The sequence below is a fragment of the Oryctolagus cuniculus genome, chromosome 9 (genome assembly GCF_964237555.1).
Source record: "Oryctolagus cuniculus chromosome 9, mOryCun1.1, whole genome shotgun sequence".
NCBI classification, from domain to species: domain Eukaryota; kingdom Metazoa; phylum Chordata; class Mammalia; order Lagomorpha; family Leporidae; genus Oryctolagus; species Oryctolagus cuniculus.
In genome coordinates this window covers 87,310,417-87,327,946 of record NC_091440.1, presented here as the reverse complement: position 1 = coordinate 87,327,946, position 17,530 = coordinate 87,310,417, and the positions used below count along the sequence as shown (strand labels likewise).

Here is a 17,530-nt window from a genome sequence, read left to right as displayed (position 1 = left end):
GGCCCTTGCTGACATCTGGGGGGAGTGAACCAGCAGATGGAAGACCTCTCTCTCTCTCTCACCCGCCCCCTTCTCTGTCGGCTCAGACTCTGACACCAGTCTCTACACATGGACTAAAGGGCGAGCATTTATTTGCCTGCTCTAAGAGGGCTAGCCACAGGTTATTTTTCCTTCACTGTCAAAATGAAGAAGTTATGGGGAAAGTGAGAAGTAAGGAGAAGAGAAGTGAATCCAGAAATTTCTTTCTGTCCTCATGTTTCTTGAGATCCAACAGAAAAGAGGTGGATGATCATCAGTCTGTCACAGGTCCTAGAGTCACATGATCATCACATGATCACATGTGCCTCACTTGTCCATGAGAAATCCTGTAACTGACTTTTCCCCAACAAAGGAAGGGCCCTTCTCCTAAGCACCTCTCCATCTTAACCTTTTCTGGGATTTTTTTTTTTTAAAGAGAAGTTTGCTTTAGCCTTTCCCAATTCCCTCTTGTCAATTCTGTTAGGTGTCGTATGTACTGAAAATCATTTTTTAAAAAATGATAATACCTATAGGAGTAGGTATATCTGCTTTCTAGCATACAGTTTGAGGACATACAAATGACAGATGTTACCAAAAAATGTAAATAGGTCTTCCAGGTAACAGGGAAAGGCACATCTCTCTACAGCTCAAGCCCAGAGCTGCTTCTCCTCGCTGCTGCTGCTGGGGTGGGCAGCTAGGAGTTCCTCATTTTAAGGATTCTGTTGTTGATCATTCCTGTGAATAGGAAATGGACAATAAAATAATGCACAGAGAAAAGTCAAAGTTATTAAGTCTCTGTACCACTTCTGGTTGACACCTGAGATACTAGAGGGTTTCAAGTCAAGGATTAGGATGTCTGGGGCTTGTGTTGTGGCTCAGTGAGCTAGGCTACAACCTACAACACCAGTATCCCATATCGGTACCATGGCTGCTCTGCTTCCAATCCAGCTCCCGGCTAATGCACTTGGAAAAACAGTGGAAGGTGGTTCAAGTCTAGGTTCTTGGGCCTTTGCCACCAGTGTGGGAGAACCTGATGAAGCTCTGGACTCTGGGTTTCAGCCTGGACCATCCCTGACCTCTATGGCCATTTGGGGGACTGAACCAGCAGATGGAAGAGCGCTCTCTCACTCTCTCTCTCTCTCTCTCTCTCTCAGAATTAGGGTCTTAGATTGCTTGACTGAATTACACAGTTACACACAGGATGTCCGGGGTATGATCCTGCTCCTTCACCCTCCTTGGCCCCTGTTTCTTCATTAGCCAGTGGGGAAGCCCCTTCCCTCAGCAGGCTGTTGGGAGCATTAAATGACACAGTCCACGTCAGCACCAGCCCAGGCCCACAGGACACAGGAGAGAAAAGGAATGTGTGATTATTCACTTGGAATCTTTCCTTTTCCTAACAACACAACCCAGTCAAAATTGCTGGGGATTCTTGGATTCAAAAAATAGTTAATGCCCAGCTGCAATAAGGCAGAAAGAAACCAAGTGCCCACCGTCAGGTGAGTCGATAAACAAAATGTAGTGTATCCATAGAAACACATATCATTCAACCTTGGAAAAGGAGGAAGTTTTAACACGGGCTTTGGATATTGTGCTGAATGAAACAAGCCAGTCACAACGTGACTGATCCTGCATGACTCCACTCATAGGAGGTTCCTAGAGGCCTCAGGTTCTTAGAGACACAAAGCAGAATGGTGGCTGCCAGGAGCTGAGGGAGAGAGCGGAGTAGGTAATTTATGTTTTATGGGTACAGTTTCTTTTTTTCTTTTTTTCTTTTTTTTTTTTTGACAGATAGAGTTAGACACTGAAAGAGAAAGAGAGAGAGGTCTTCCTTCCTTCCGTTGGTTCACCCCACAATGGCTGCGCTGCAACGATCCGAAGCCAGGAGCCAGGTGCTTCCTCCTGGTCTCTCATGCAGGTGCAGGCGCCCAAGCACGTGGGCCATCCTCCACTTCCCTCCTGGGCCACAGCAGAGAGCTGGACTGGAAGAGGAGCAACCGGGACAGAATCCAGTGCCCATATGGGATGCCGATGCACCCCGCAGGCGGAGGATTAACCAAGTGAGCCATGGCACTGGCCCCATGGGTACAGTTTCAGCTTTGCAAGATGGAAAGTGTTTTGGAGATGGTAGTGGTGAGGGTTGCACAGCAGCATAAATGGACTCAGTGCCCTTGAACTGTACATGAAAATGACGGGAAAATAATAAACTCTATTATCTGAGTCTTCAGAGGAAGATGACAGGCAGTTTAACAATAGTACTAGAGGGCTAGACTTGGGACAAGCCCTGCACACTTTTAGTGTGTCAATTTATTCATAAACCAGAAGCCAGTGCCTTTTAAGAGTGTGGTAAAAGTGCGAAGGCAGAAAAGAAAGGGTAGATATCTCTAAGGAAATTTTCACAGATCATTTCCTAAGCCACACTGCCACGCCTTGCTATTCTTTTAAAATCTAAGCCTGTCCTTAACCCACTGTACCACAATGTGGCCCCCTACTCTTTAAAACCTTATAGTAGAGTTTGTAAATAATATTTCAAAAGTTGTCAAATTTTCTTTCCTTGCTTAAATGCTGTTTCCTCTACTTGCTGATCCACACGGTGTAAGACCGGGGTCGGGAGGTAGGGTGAGGTGGGGAGGGGGGTGTGAAGTGAGCAGACACATGAAGGCAGAAAGCACAGCATTGCAAAGGCCCCGCAGTGGAAACGCTCCAGGCACCTTAGAGGAACAGCAAGGCCATCAGACTGTAGGGAAGCAAACGCGGGAGAGGGCAGCAGGGATCAGAAAGGCGGCAGGGAAATCTGGTGGTGTCAGACCTGGGCCGTTGGGAGAGTGATGAGAGGTATCTGCATCATCATTGTGTCCCAGGACGGGGCTGCCTTGGCCCCTGCTTGAGACTGAATTTATTTCCAAAGAGTGACCACAAGCTTTTCAGTGGAAGGTGAACGAATCTGGAGATTATGGTAGGAAGACCTGGCTCTCCATTCCTGAGAACAATCAACCTCTAAAGAATCAATGTTGTTCTCCATAGGGAACACCAGGAACCTCCACAGGGAGCACCTTTTCTTGCCAAGAGTCTGCATGATGCCTTAAAACTTTCTAAGGAACCAGAATTAAGAAATGAAGTAGACACGCCTTGGATAGAGGGAGGCAGCTCTGTTTATATGGACTCCATGAATAAGCCAGGTCGTCTTAGACTATTTGTGACAAGGATCACGCCAGAATTTGAAAGTGACACCTTTTTTCCAAATTGATTTGGAGAAATATAAACTTCTCCCAGAGTACCCAAGAGTCCTGCCTGATTTCCAGGAGGAGTAGGGTGTTAAGTACAAGCTTGGAGTATATAAAAAGAATAAGTAATAGGGGGTGGCGCCGTGGCTCACTAGGTTAATCCTCTGCCTGTGGCGCCGGCATTCCATATGGGCACCGGTTCTAGTCCTGGTTGCTCCTCTTCCAGTCCAGCTCTCTGCTGTGGCCCGGGAAGGCAATGGAGGATGACCCATGTGCTTGGGCCCCTACAACTGCATGGGAGACCAGGAAGAAGCACCTGGCTCCTGGCTTCGAATCGGCGCAGCGCCGGCCGTAGCAGCCATTGGGGGGTGAACCAACGGAAGGAAGACCTTTCTCTCTGTCTCTCTCTCACTGTCTATAATTCTACCTGTCAAATAAATAAAAAATAAAATAAAATAAAAAAAGAAAAGAATGAGTAATGTGCAGGTGCTTCCTGATTTATTTCAAGTTGTACCCCCCTTCCTCTAAAAGTTACAGATTTGGCATCAGAAAATAAAAAATACTGTCTTTGAAAAAGAAACCTAAGCCTGTCACATGAGAGCATGGGGCTAGTTCCCCAGAAGCACTAATTGTCACAGGAGATGGTTAAGTGAATGTTGGTGCATGCAGACAGCTGAGGAAAATGCTGAAGCCTGAGCTAAGTATATATGTCTTGGCCCAGAAAAATGTCCATAATCTATTGTTATGTGGAAAAGAAATGGCAGGGGGAGGTCTGAGTGATCTTTGCCCGGGCTCCTGACTCCAGCTCCCTGGGAGGCAGCAGATAAGGACTCAAGTGATTGGGTTTCTGTCATCCACTTGGGAAACCTAGACTGAGTTCCTGGCCCCCAGCTTTGGCCTGGCCTGGCCTGGCCTGGCCATTTTGGGCACTTAGGGAGATCTCTCTTTCTTTCTCTCTTTCTCTCTACCTCTTAATTAAATAAATACATTTGAAATATTTTAAATGAAAAGAAAGACTCAAGATGACTTGTAAGATAATAGGGATAATTTATACCCAAAATTCGCAGTTATAAACTTAGCTGTTAATGATGATGATCTCTGAGGAGTAGAGATACAGAAGTTTCCCTTTTCTCTTTGCATATTTCATTATTGTTTAATATTACATATTGAAAATGTATTATGTGGGGCAGGTGCTGCTGCATAGTGGGTAAAACTTCCACCTGCAGCACCAGCATCCCATATGGGCACTGGCTCAAGTCACGGCTGCTCCACTTCCAGTCCAGCTCCCTGCACCTGGGAAAGTAGTGGAAGATGGTTCTTACACCACTATGGGAGACCCAAAAGAAGCTCCTGGCTCTTGGCTTTGGATTGACTCATCTCCAGCCATTGTCATGGAGTGAACCAGTGGATGGAAGATCTCTGTCTCTGTCTCTCTCTTTTGATAACTCTGCCTTTTAAATAAATAAATAGATGGATAGATAAATCTGTTAAGAAAAACAAAATATATTACTTTTATAATGAAAAATAATGTGCTTAAAGATTATAAGCTTAGTAGCTTCGTATTCTCTTTTTATATTAACAGAGCTGCCATCAGTCTGATTAGGACTAGATGAGATATCCACGGTCTTCAAAAAAATCCATGGAAGAAATGATTATGAAAAGATTATGCATAAATCACAAAATAGTTTTGCACCAAAATAAACTTTTCTTTTTATTACAGTTTCCACGAACTTGTTGAAATTCTTTAGAAAGATCACTGTGGGGCCGGCACTGTGGTGTAGTGGGGTAAGCAACCGCCTGCAACGCCAGCACCCCATATGAGTGCCGGTTCATCTAACTCTCTGCTAATGGGCCAGGAAGGTAGCAGAGGATGGTCCAAGTCCTTGGGCCCCTGCAACCCCCGTGGGAGACACAAATGGAGCTCCTGGCTCCTGTCTTCGGCCTGGCCCAGTCCCGGCTGTTGCAGCCATCTGGGGAATGAACCACTGGATGGAAGAGCTCTCTTTCTTTCTCTTTGTCTCTCTGTAACTTTGTCAAATAAAATAAATAAATCTAAAAAAAAAAAAAAAGAAAAAAAAAAGAGGATTGAGGGACTCTGTGTTGGCTCGCTAAGCTATACATTATGCTGCAAGCATACCCAGCCCTCTGGAAACCATGTTGGTACCTCTCAGAAGTCCGTTCACACCAATTCCATGCTCCACCTTGCAAAATGATGAAAGATGGACTAAAGAAAACGCCTCTTTGGAGGTCTGTTCCTGGTTCTCCCATCTACCATTCCTAGTGTACTCCAATAAGACTTTATAACATATAATGTGTAAAAGCTTAAAAACTTTTTAAGAATTTCTTTTAAATATTATTTATTTATTTATTTGAAAGTCAGAGTTACACCAAGAGGGGAAGAGACAGAGAGAGAAATCTTCCATCTGCTCTTTCACTCCCCAGATGGCCGCAAAAGCCAGGGCTAAGCCAGGCCAAAGCCGGGAGCCAGGAGCTTCTTCCAGGTCTCCGTTATGTGTGCAGGGGCCCAAGGACTTGGGCCATCTTCCCCTGCTTTCCTAGGCTCATTAGCAAAGAGCTGGATCCTAAGCAAAGCAGCTGGGACTCGAACCAGCACCCACATGGGATGCCTGCATTGCAGGCAGCAGCTTCACCCGCTATGCCCCAGTACCAGTCCCAAAACTGAAAAATGTGCTTAAGACTCATCAGTGAAAACTCCCACATCCATTTCTTTGCTGGTCTGTGTCCTCACAGCTTTATAGGGACATCAGCTTGGACAGGACCTCACAGAGCAGGGTAGGAAGTTGAGTCAGGTCCTCTGTCTTCATTTCTGAAACTCAATGTTTTTCATCAAAGAATGTATTCAATTCATGGGAAACAGACTTACTCTAAAGAAAATTCACAAGGACCTACTAGGATAGCTATAATAGAAAGATAATAAGTGTTGGCAAAGATGTTGAGAAATTGGGACCCTCCCATGGCTAATGGGAGTGCAAAATAATGCAAACATCATGGAAAACACTATGGCAATTCCTTAAAGAGTTAATCATAAAATCACCACGTGATCCAGCAATTCTACTTCTGGGAATATGTATACAAAAGAATTAAGTATAGGAAACTGTACAGATATTTGTGTGACCATTTTCATAGGAGCGTTTTCACAATAGCCAGGAAGTAGAAGCAAACTAAATACCCATCAACATGACAAATGTTGATGGATGACTGGATACACAAAATATGATCTATCCATACAGTGGGATATTATTCACCCATGAAAGAGGATGAAATGTGTAACAAGGCTGAACCAGCAGAACATCATGCTAAATGAAATAAGCCAGACATAAAAGGACAAATATGAAATGATCTTCAAAAAGCACAAGGAAAACATGTATTATGAAAAAATGAGGGGCCAGTGTTTGGGGTAGCAGGTTAATCTGCCACCTGAAACACTGACATCCCGTAGAGCACCAGTCCAAGTTCTCGCTGCTCTACTACTAATGCACCTGGGAAAGTGCTTGGGCCCTTGTCACTCACTTTGGAGACTCAGATAGAATTCCTGGATCCTGGCTTCAGCCTGGCCCAGTAACCACCTTTGCAGCCATTTGAGTAGTGAACCAGCTGATGAAAGGTCTCTCTCTCTCTTTCTCTTTCTCCCTCTCTCTCTCTCTCTGCTTCTCTGTAACTCTGCCTTTCAAATGATAAATAAATAAGCCTTTTAAACAAAAGAAAGGACTATGCATAGATTTAAATTTTTTGTATTAAAATAAGCTTATACCTTAGTTTTATTTTTCCAAAAACTTTTTGAAATGCCCACATGTTATGTTGGGTTTTTTTTAAAGATTTATTTATTTATTTGAAAGGCAGAGTTACAGAGAGGCAGAGGCAGAGAGAGTGAGAGAAGTCTTCCATTCTCTGGCTCACTCCCCAGATGGCCACAACTGCTGGAGCTGTGCCAATCTGAAGACATGAGCCAGGAACTTCTTCTGGTCTCCCACGCGGGTGCAAGGGCTGAAGGATTTGGGCCACCTTCTACTGCTTTCCCAGGCCATAGCAGAGAGCTGGATCAGAAGTGGGGCAGCTGGGACTCAAACCAGTGCCCATGTAGGATACCAGCACCGCAGGCATGCAGCTTTACCCGCTACACCACAGTGCCGGCCCCTGTTATGTATATTTTACCACAAAAAAAATAATAATCAGGGGATAATAAGGAAGAGACTTGTAGACAAAATGGAATGCCAACCTAGTAATTTACACTGAGTTCCTTCCTCCTCTGAGTTCCCAGGGAACTAGTCACATCCATTACTTTGACTTGCTTCCAAACCACCTCTCCTGCTTGCACAATTTACTTCTCTACCCTATGCGCTATGACGTATTGACTTCCGTGTGTTAGTCCAGGACCCCTACTGCACTCTGAATTATGACTAGCAGGTGCAGAGGATATAAATGCAGGAGGTGTACTTGTGAGTCAATGTAATGCCGGGCTGCAACACTCAGCTTTCCCCCGTTTGCCTCTGTACGTCTCATTCATGCACTTGCCTCGCCCCAGGAGGCACCTTGATTCCTTTTTTCCATCTGTGTTGATTCCTAGGATTTAGTGACTCGGCTTTTGTATTAGCTGCTTGGTCCCTGAAAGAGTCAGCTTCCTGCATCTTCTTGCTGTCAACTCTGAGAGTCAGCCAAACAGCGAGGTCATTCTCTGTTTTTCACCACTGATGGAGGAGAACAGAAGCCACCAGTCCACCAAACTGGAATTGTCCACGTCATCCATTTCTCTTTTCCCTCCCAAGCTCCCAGACTCATCTTTCTGTCTTCTCTTTTAGTTTTTTTAAACATACCCCCAACCAGGGGCAGAGGTTGCACAAGAGGTGTATTTTTCTTTGTAAAGATTTGCTTGTTTCTTTGAAAGGAAGAGAGAAAGAGAGAGAGAAAGAGAGAATAAAGAGAGAAGAGAGATATAGAGATCTTCCATCCACTGGTTCACTCACCAAATGACAAGGGCTGGACCAGACCTGGGTCAGGCCAAAGTCAGGAGCTTTATCCAGGTCTCCCATGTGGCTGCAGGGGCCCAAGGACTTGGGCCATCTTGTGCTGCTCTTCTGGGTGCATCAGCAGGGAGCTGGATCAGAAGTGGAGCAGCCAGGACTGGAATTGGCGCCGATATGGAATGCCAGCAGCCAACAGCCCCAGGCTCACCTTTCTTGAAACACAGTCAATTCCATGTCAGAAGCATCCAGTGCATGCATTTCCTTCTGACCCCCTGTCCTCAATACTGTTTGAGTTAGGGGGCCCTTCTTCCACCATGACCCAGTGCACCACCTCCTGCCTGGTTTCTTTGCCCTAGTCTGGGCCCCTGCAATCCTTTCTTTACATGCATACAGAGCTACTGCCCTTGGATATACATATGACTATATTGCTCCCCTGCTGAGAAACCTCCATAGGTTCCCATTGCCAAGCTGACACTCTGTGCCAGCCAGAAGGGCTCCCTCACACTCCAGTTCAGCACTCCTCCAGTCATACCACACGCCTCACTCCAATGCACTGAAAGGCCTGCCTTCCCCAGGTGCTTCTCATTGTCTCCCTCTGCCAAGAGGGATTGGATGGCCTGATTTGCCCAGAACAACCTTTGCTTACACCTGCTGTCGGTGCCATTATTAACAGCTCCCCTTCACACTCCAAAAGGTACTTATTTGGGCAACATGTCACAAGGGTACTAGAGGTTGCCCTCATTCTTCACCTGGTAAACATCCGCTCCACCTCCTAGATCTGTTGCAGTGTCGGAAGTTCTGGGAAGCCTTTCCCAGGTTCTACAGGGAACCTGTTGCCCCTCTCCTTCTCCCTCAGCCTTTTTATACATAATGGCATGCCAGTGTTTACCAGGTGTACTCTTGGACGGCTGTTTACACGTCTATCTTCCCTACTAGACTTATTGAGTCTTACATATCTTTGCATCCCCAGTAATCAGAAGGGTCTCTGACGTGTAGCAATTGCTCAACTAATGCTGCTAACGAGGAGCGTGAAAAAGAAGAACGCACAGTACTTACTGAATAAGAAGCAGCACCCTCAAGGCTCTTGGCCAGACGGACGAACACCCACATTCTCGTGAAGCTGACAGTTAAGAGGAGCAAGCAGACAGAAGTTGATTCCTGTACACATCGCTGATGAGGTGCAGGTATGGGACTTCCTTTGACTATGCAGGTTTATTCCTGGAGCTGGGGCCGGGGTCAGCTGCCTTGAGACACGAGGCTGTGTGAGTTACAAGGGCCACCCAAGCCAAACCAGCTTTCTGTTAGAAGGGAGGAAGCAGGGAATGGATGCTGGGTAAACAATGTCCTTTGGAGGTGGGATGGGAGATGGGTGCATTTCCAGGGACAGCTGCCTCCTTTCAGCCCCTCTGGCATATCTCTGCATGTTGAGCTTCATCAGAATATGATCTGGAATGTTACCGTAAAGCTTTGGACAAATGACTTCCCCCATGCATACTATGTTGGAGCCTGTTGTTCCGGTTTGTCTGTCTTGTCATAAAAACCTTCCTTGGCCTACCTTTTGCATCAAACTCTACCTAGAAGAATCTCTAGCCACCATGATATCAAATCTGTAGGAAAATATACCAGGAGAGATTGCTAACAACTAAATTTAAAAAAATCTATAGGATAATGGCACTCCCATCTATTCTATGGACACAGTCTGGCTGAAGCAAGACACACAAGGACGATATCTCCTTGCCAGATTCTTTAGGATCAGACCTTGCTCTGCAAAGCCCTAAATACTCCCCCTCCTGGGTGTGTTATTAAGAGGGCTGAGAAAATCTCAATCCTATAACCAAAAGCACATCAAAGAAAATTTCTTCTTCCCATCATTTTTTCTTTAAGAGATGATGGAGTAGCAAGTTTATGGATGAGAATATCAAATGAGCATTTTGCTGACGTTGACTGCCTGCTTTCAGTCCATGCCACCATTATAATTCGAATCATTTTCCTGCTTCTACTATTGCAGTAGATTTCTTCAGTCCTCTCTCCTTTTCTTTTTCCTACTTTTTATTATGGAAAATCTGAAACAGATCATAGTAAAATGAACTCAATCTATCCATCATCCAACCTTTCTACATACATTTTTAAAATTTTTTATTATTTCTTTATTATGTATGTGAGAGACAGATGAGCTCCCTTCCTCTGGTTCACTCCTTGAATAACCACAATATCCAGGGTGGGTGCAGTAAGGGGCTGAAACCAGGACCCAGGAACTCTATCCAGCTCTCCCACATGGGTGGCAGAAACCCAATCACTTGAGCCATCACCACTGCTTCCCTGTATCAGCTTTAGCAGGAAGTCTTGAGGCAGGAATCAAACCCAGCTACCTTGAAGTGGGACAACAACATCTTAACCAGTAGGACCAATGTCCACCCCCACAACACTTACAGACAGTGAAATGTAAGGATTTTGTTGTTGTTTTGGGGGAAGACATAGAGGGAAAGAGAGAAAGAGAGGGCACTCCCATCTGTAGGTCTATGTCCCACATATCAGCAATGGCTGGGGTAGCACTAGGCCAGAGCTGGGGACCAAGAACTCAGCCTGGGTCTCCCATATGAGTGGCAGAGACTCAAACACCCTCCCAGGGTTTGCAGTGACAAACTGAAATTGGGAGTGGGAATCAAATCCAGACATAATGATATGGGACATGGGCATCTTAACCACTAGACCAAATGCCTGCCCCTGCATGTTTTTTTTTTTTTTTAATTGAATATGCCTGGGGCTAGCACTGTGGCACAGCAGGTTAAAGCCGCGGCCTGCAGCGCCGGCATCTCATATGAGCAGTAGTTCAATTCCTGTCTGCTCCACTTCTGATCCAGCTCTCTGCTTTGGCCTGGAAAGCAGTGGAAGATGGCCCAGGTGCTTGGGCCCCTGTGCCCGCATGGGAGAGCTGGAAGAAGCTCCTGGCTCCTGGCTTCAGATCAGCTCAGCTCTGGCCATTGCAGTTGTTTGGGGAGTGAACCAGCAAATGGAAGACCTCTCTCTCTCTCTCTCTCACTCTCTCTCTCTCTCTCTCCCTGGATCTACCTCTCTCTGTAACTCTGTCTTTCAAATAAATAAAACAAAAAATGAAAAAATAAATTGTATACACCTGTTTAACTGCCACCTCTAATGAACATGTAGAATATTTCCATCACCCTAGACAATTCCTGTGTTGCCCCCTAAGTTTCGTGACTATCAACACATGGCCACCCTTGTTTCATCTGTTCCTCTTCTACACAACCCCCAATCCAGACCTCAGACTGTTTTCTCTGTAAATATGTCCTTGCTTCTCTAAAAGATAATCAGAATAGTTTTTCACATGAAAATGAGCAATAATTCCTGCACAGTAGTGCATCCCTATTCACATCTCTCTTCTCTTTTAATAGATTTAAAATTGGCTGCCTCACCTCTGATCCATTGTATTGGCTTTGAAAACCATTCCCCAGTTCTAGTCGGTTATCATGATCATCTATTAATGGAGTACTCATTAGTGTAGCACAATCTTGACTCAATGTAACTTTCCAGTTTGAATACCCAATATTCTTGTTCAGATGGTTTCTCCTTCCACCAGAGTCAACCAGCTTTTGTTGGAATAAATCTTGGTTCTCAGTTTCTGAGAATTTGATTATGTCAGCTCTTCTCTCCACCTGGCCCACTCATGTTCATTAAATAAACATTTGTGGAAACATCTACTAGCTACCAGAGACTGCGTAGTTCCCACCCTCGGGGAGATGAGAGCATCCTCTCCTCTCCATGTGTTGGAATTCCAAATACTTTAGGGTGCAGTTCTAATGTCAGCTGCTCTGATGAGTGGGCCCTGGTCTCTCCCAGTAGAAATATTCACCTGCTCTTCCAAGCCTCCTGCTTTGCTTCATTGGCACTGTTCCTGGAGCACCAACTCCAAAGGGGATTTGAATTTCAGCCATGCAGAGAGAATGATTTCATCTTTGTAATACCCTCACTATCTCACAAGAACAGCACATGAATGGATGAATGAATGAGTGTAGTAAGAGCAGTGATCAAAGGAGAAGAGGTATCCGCTGAGGCCAACTGATTAAGAAAGCACATAAGTGGGAGTTAGTACAGGTGATGAGAAGACTTGGTGGCAAAGTCCCCTTATGGAGCAACTGAGAATTGTCCTGCAGAATAAAATGATACAGCTTGAAACCTTCTAATCACCTTGCTCCATTACACTATGCTTCTGAACTTGCCATAGGAATTAAAAAGCTGATTTTCTGCAGTTGGAAATCCTCAAAAATATTTCTGTGCTGTTTGTTGAAACAAAAATTTAGATGCCAAGGGATTTCTCCAAAGAAAGGGTTTAACTGAGCTGTTACAGACGCTACCAACATGAAGGACTGGTCCCGGGGCAACTTCCCTAAGGCAGCAGTAATGTGGCAGATAGCACTGAAAACACGTCCAGCAGACCTAAAAAGCCAGGGTATTTTGTGATGAACATGCGAGGAGGGGAGAACACAAACACCTACATTGAACCTACACTGGCTGTGTACGTCCAAGGGCCAAGGACAACGCGAAGTGCGCAGAACCCTTACGTCAGAGGACAGTCCAGCAGAAGTGCATGCTGTTCCTGGGTCAGCTGGTTCTGCCGCAGGACGTCACACCACCTTGGTGGCTTGCCTTCAGGGAAGCATGGTGGAGCAATTTCTCTTCGCCTTGCCTTTGTTGGCTTAGCCCGAAGCTCTCAGATATAAACTCGTCTTATCTCTTCCTTTCTTCCATCCTGTGGCTTCTAACTGAATTTAAGATATCTCGGAATTCCTTTCTTATCACATTATGAACATTTTGAAATGGGTGCTGGCTTTGTGGCCCAGTGGGTTAAGCCACTACCTGCGATGCTGGCATCCCATGCTGGAGCACTGGTTCAAGTCCTGGCTACTCCACTTCCAATCCCTGCTAACACACCTGGGAAAGCAGAGGAAGACGGTCCTAGTGCTTGGGCTCCTGCACCCTTGTGGGAGACCAGGATAGAGTACCTGGCTCTGGGCTTCTGCCTGTTGCAGATCTGGCTGTGGCAGTCATTTGGGGAGTCAGCCAGCAGATGGAAGAGCTCTCTCTGTCTCTATTTCTCTCTCTGTTTACTCTGCCTTTCAAAAAAATAAAATCTTAAAGAAAATTGAAAACAGAAAAAAACATAAAAAAAAAAAAAAAAACAGGCCGGCACTGTGGCATACCAGGAAGGGCCACCACCTACAGTGCTAGTATCCCATATGGGTGCCGATTTGAGTCCTGGCTGCTGCACTTCCGATCCAGCTCTCTGCTATGGCCTGGGAAAGCAGTTGAAGATGGCCCAATGGGGCTGGCACAGTGGCGCAGTGGGTTAACACCCTGACCTGAAGCACTGGCATCCCATATGAGACCCGGAGGAAGCTCCTGGCTTCGGATCTGCACAGCTCTGTCCACTGTGGTCATCTGGGGAGTGAACCAGTGGATGGAAGACCTCTCTCTGTCTCTACCTCTCTTTGTAACTCTATCTTTCAAATAAATAAAATAAACCTTAAAAAAGAAGAAGAAGAAGAAGAAGAAGAGGATGGCCCAAGTCCTTGGGCCCCTGTACCTGAGTGTGAGATCTGGAGGAAGCTCCTGGCTCCTGGCTTCAGATTGGCACAGCTCCTGCATATTGCAGCTAATTGGGGAGTGAACCAGCGGATGGAAGACCTCTCTCTCTCTCTCTCTCTCTCTCTCTCTCTGCCTCTCCTTCTCTCTGTGAGGCTCTTACTTTCAAATAAATAAATACATCTTAAAAAAAAAAAAAAAAGAAAAGAGGAAGTAGGCAAAATCACTGTGGGCAATTTGGTGAACCTGTATCTTTTGCTCACTCTTTTCTCTGCACATAGGAGGCTTGGCTTCAGAGAGCTAGACTTCACAGTGGATCTGAGCCCAGGGGACCTACATACATGAAATGCTTTGTTTTCTGTGTTATAGTGGTGTGGTGTTTGCCACTTCTCCTCACCGGTGACCTCTCTCTCCCGCTCTTTCTCTTTTCTTGTTTTATTCTAGCCTTTCCCCCACACTGACCCCCCGAGCCTCAGGCCAGGCTGTTAACCTGCTGTGCCACAGCACTGGCCTTTTTTTTTTTTTAAGTTTTTTTTTGCGAGACTATTAACTCGGGCCTCCTCTTCTGCCTCTGGCTCCAGCTTCAGTCCCAGATCACTGAGACAGTCATCTCAAATCCATGCACCCATCTTCTTGATTCTGAAGCCACATTCTTGGACCAGACCTCATCTTCATCAAACTTGTTCATGTCTTCATTTCTAAGCATCTTCCCATGGCATTAAAAAGCCTCTGCAAATAGAAATCAAATGGTTGTGTATTATTCTCTTGTGTGTTTGCCCATGACTATCTTTACCATTCTCCTCATGTGGACCTTATGTTAGTTTCTTTTCATTTTTTAAAATTTTTAAAGAAGATTTATTTTCTTTTATTTATTTTATTTGAAAGTCAGAGTTATAGAGAGAAACAGAGAGAGAAGGAGAGGGAGAGACAGAGACAGCAAGAGAGAGATCTTCCATCTGCTAGTTCACTCCCCAAATGGCGGCAGTGGCCAGGGCAGAATCCACGAATTTTATCTGTGTCTGCCAGATGGGTGACAGGGGCCCAAACACGTGGGTCCTCTTCTGCCACCTTCCACTGGAAACTGTGCTCCAATATGAGATGCTAGCATTGCAGGCAGTGGGTTTAAGCTCCTGCACTACAATGCCGGCCCCAACTTTATGTTCGTTTCAACCTGCCACTATTGAGAATAGTATTCCGATGAACATCTTTGCAAATAAATCTTAAACTGTGTATAGGTTTACTTTCTTAAGTCAGATGCCTAGAAATAAAAGTATGGATATAAAATATTTGATGCACACTGTTAAACTGATTTCTAAAGAAAGTCCACAACGTTATACTCCCGCTGTAGATTGCCTTGTGGCATTGCTGCCAACACCGTGTTTTATTTTAGAAATAAAATTTAGGAATAATAGCAAGGAGCCTTCTCAATGTGATTAAGCATGCCTATAAGAAACCTCTCTGCCTTTCAATTCACATTTCTCTGTATATGGGAGTAACTTTTCTTATGCTTATTATCCATTTGCGCTTGCTGGTTTTTGTAAACAACACTCCTGAAATCTTAGCCTTGTTTCTATCATTGTCCTAGGGCTTTTTAAAAGTTATTTCCATGAGTTTGCCAGAAACATCTCTGCACATTCATAGTTTGCTTTTTCTCCTTTGGATGCCATGCCTTTGTCAAAGACAAGTGTACTTTTATTTTTTGTGTCTCTTTTATTTTTATTTGAGTAGGAGATAATGGGGAGGAGGTGGAGCACAATAGTAGGTGCTCCCATTCACCTGTTTACCTCCCAAATGCCTACAAAGGCCCCAGGTTGCAGACCACAATCCAGGTCTCCCATGTGGGTGGCAGGAAACCAATGACCTGAGCCATCACTGCTGCCTCCCAGGGTCTGCAATAGCAGGAAGTGGGAATCAGGAGCCAGAGCTGGGCACTGAACTCCAATGTCTGTCTCTCTTCAAACTGCTTTTGTGCTTAACTATTGTCTGTTACAGTGCTTCATTGTATGTACTACAAAAGATACATTTCTGCTTCTTCCTTTTTTTTTAGATTATTTATTTAAGAGCAGAGTTATAGACAGAAAGAGGGAGAGACAGAAAGAGAGAGATCTTCCATCTACTGGTTTACTTCCTAAATGGCTGCAACTGCTGGAGATGGCCCAATCTGAAGCCAGGAGCCAGGAGCTTCTTCTGGGTCTTCCACATGGATACAGGGACCCAAGCACTTGGGACATTTTCCACAGCTTTCCCAGACCATTAGCAGAGAGCTGGATAGGAAGTAGAGCCACAGAGACTCAAACCAATGCCTATGTAGGATGCCAGCACCACAGTGGCTTAACCTACAGCACCGGCCCTTACGTTGCTTATGTATTCTTTTTTTTTTTTTTTAATTTATTTATTTTACTTGAAAGTCAGAATCACACAGAGAGAGGAGAGGCGGGGCGGGGGGGGGGGGCCGGGAATCTGATGGTCACTCCCCAATTGGCCGCAATGGCCTGAGCTGTGCTGATCCGAAGCCAGGAGCTCCTTCTGAGTCTGGGTGAAGGGGCCCAAGCACTTGGGCCATTTTCTACTGCTTTCCCAGGCCATAGCAGAGAGCTGGATAGGAAGTGGAGTGCCCAGGACTCAAACCAGTGCCCGTATGGGATGCTGGCACTTCAGGCCAGGGCGTTAACCCGCTGCGCCATAGCACAGGCCCCCATTGCTTCTATATTCAATAACTAACTGAATATTTGGATAATTCATTTTCCTATAAAAAATAGTTCTTTAATATCCTGCAGCTGGTGTTATCTCTGTTATTATAGTGCAGCAACAATAAAACAGCTCAGAGGGACCAGTGCATAGTAGATAAAGCCCCCACCTGCAGTACCGGCATCCCATATGAGTACCAGCTCAAGTCCCAGCTGCTCCACATCTTATCCAGATTCTTGCTAATGTGCCTAGGAAAGAAGTGGAAGATAGCCCAAGTCCTTGGGCACCTGCACCCACATGGGTGACCCAGAAGAAATTCCAGGCTCCTGGCTTTGAATCTGCCCAGCTCCAGTGGTTGTTGCCATTTGGGGAGCCAGCAGATGGAAGACCTTTCTCTTTCTCTCTCTCTCTCTCTCTGTATCTGCCTTTCAAATGAAAAAGTAAATCTTTAAAAAAAAGACGACTCAGAGACTCTAATTTGCAATATGGGTTCAAAGATACAACAGGTAGAACTTTCTAAGTCATCTGTAAGACTCCATTACAAGGGTGGGAATATTCATGAATCATAAAGGACATAAAAACCCATGATAGGATATTTCACAGGGAAGGGTAGTCTAGTCTACCATATCAGCTGTTTGGAATAGAAAAGGAAAGCATTTTTTCCTGTGTGAGAGCAACTGCAGAGCGAGGAATATAAATAACAAGAGCCATTTCATGAACCATCGGCCATAGTGTTTTTGAGTATATTGAGCAGTGAATTTCCCAAAGGGTTTTAGTCTAGAAGGGATGATTTTTTTCAATCTTCATCTATTAGTTTATCAAATTGATGGTTAAAAATATCTTTTAATTACTCAACTTTATTTACAGTTGTATTTATAGCTCATGTGTAATATCTCCAGGTATTAATTTGAAGTTGATAAAAACTGTATTTGTATTACACATCATCTTCTTTTGTCTCAAGATGAGTTGGGTTGTGAGTCAATGAGACAAGATGTACCTCCGTGTAACTACTTTTCAGAATTA

General features: G+C 45.0%; 1 long non-coding RNA gene and 1 pseudogene across 1 annotated transcript in view; both read left to right on the top strand.

Moving 5' to 3' along the window:
- The window catches only part of LOC138843836 (uncharacterized), a 36,083-nt gene extending 19,856 nt beyond the window's left edge, over nt 1-16,227 (top strand). Inside the window, exon 3 of the long non-coding RNA XR_011378874.1 lies at nt 9,192-16,227. This is a non-coding gene — a long non-coding RNA (uncharacterized lncRNA). The remainder of the gene's footprint in view (nt 1-9,191) is intronic.
- LOC103352478 (dihydrofolate reductase pseudogene) lies at nt 1,468-4,815 on the top strand (annotated as a pseudogene).
- Nucleotides 16,228-17,530: the final 1,303 nt, after the last annotated feature.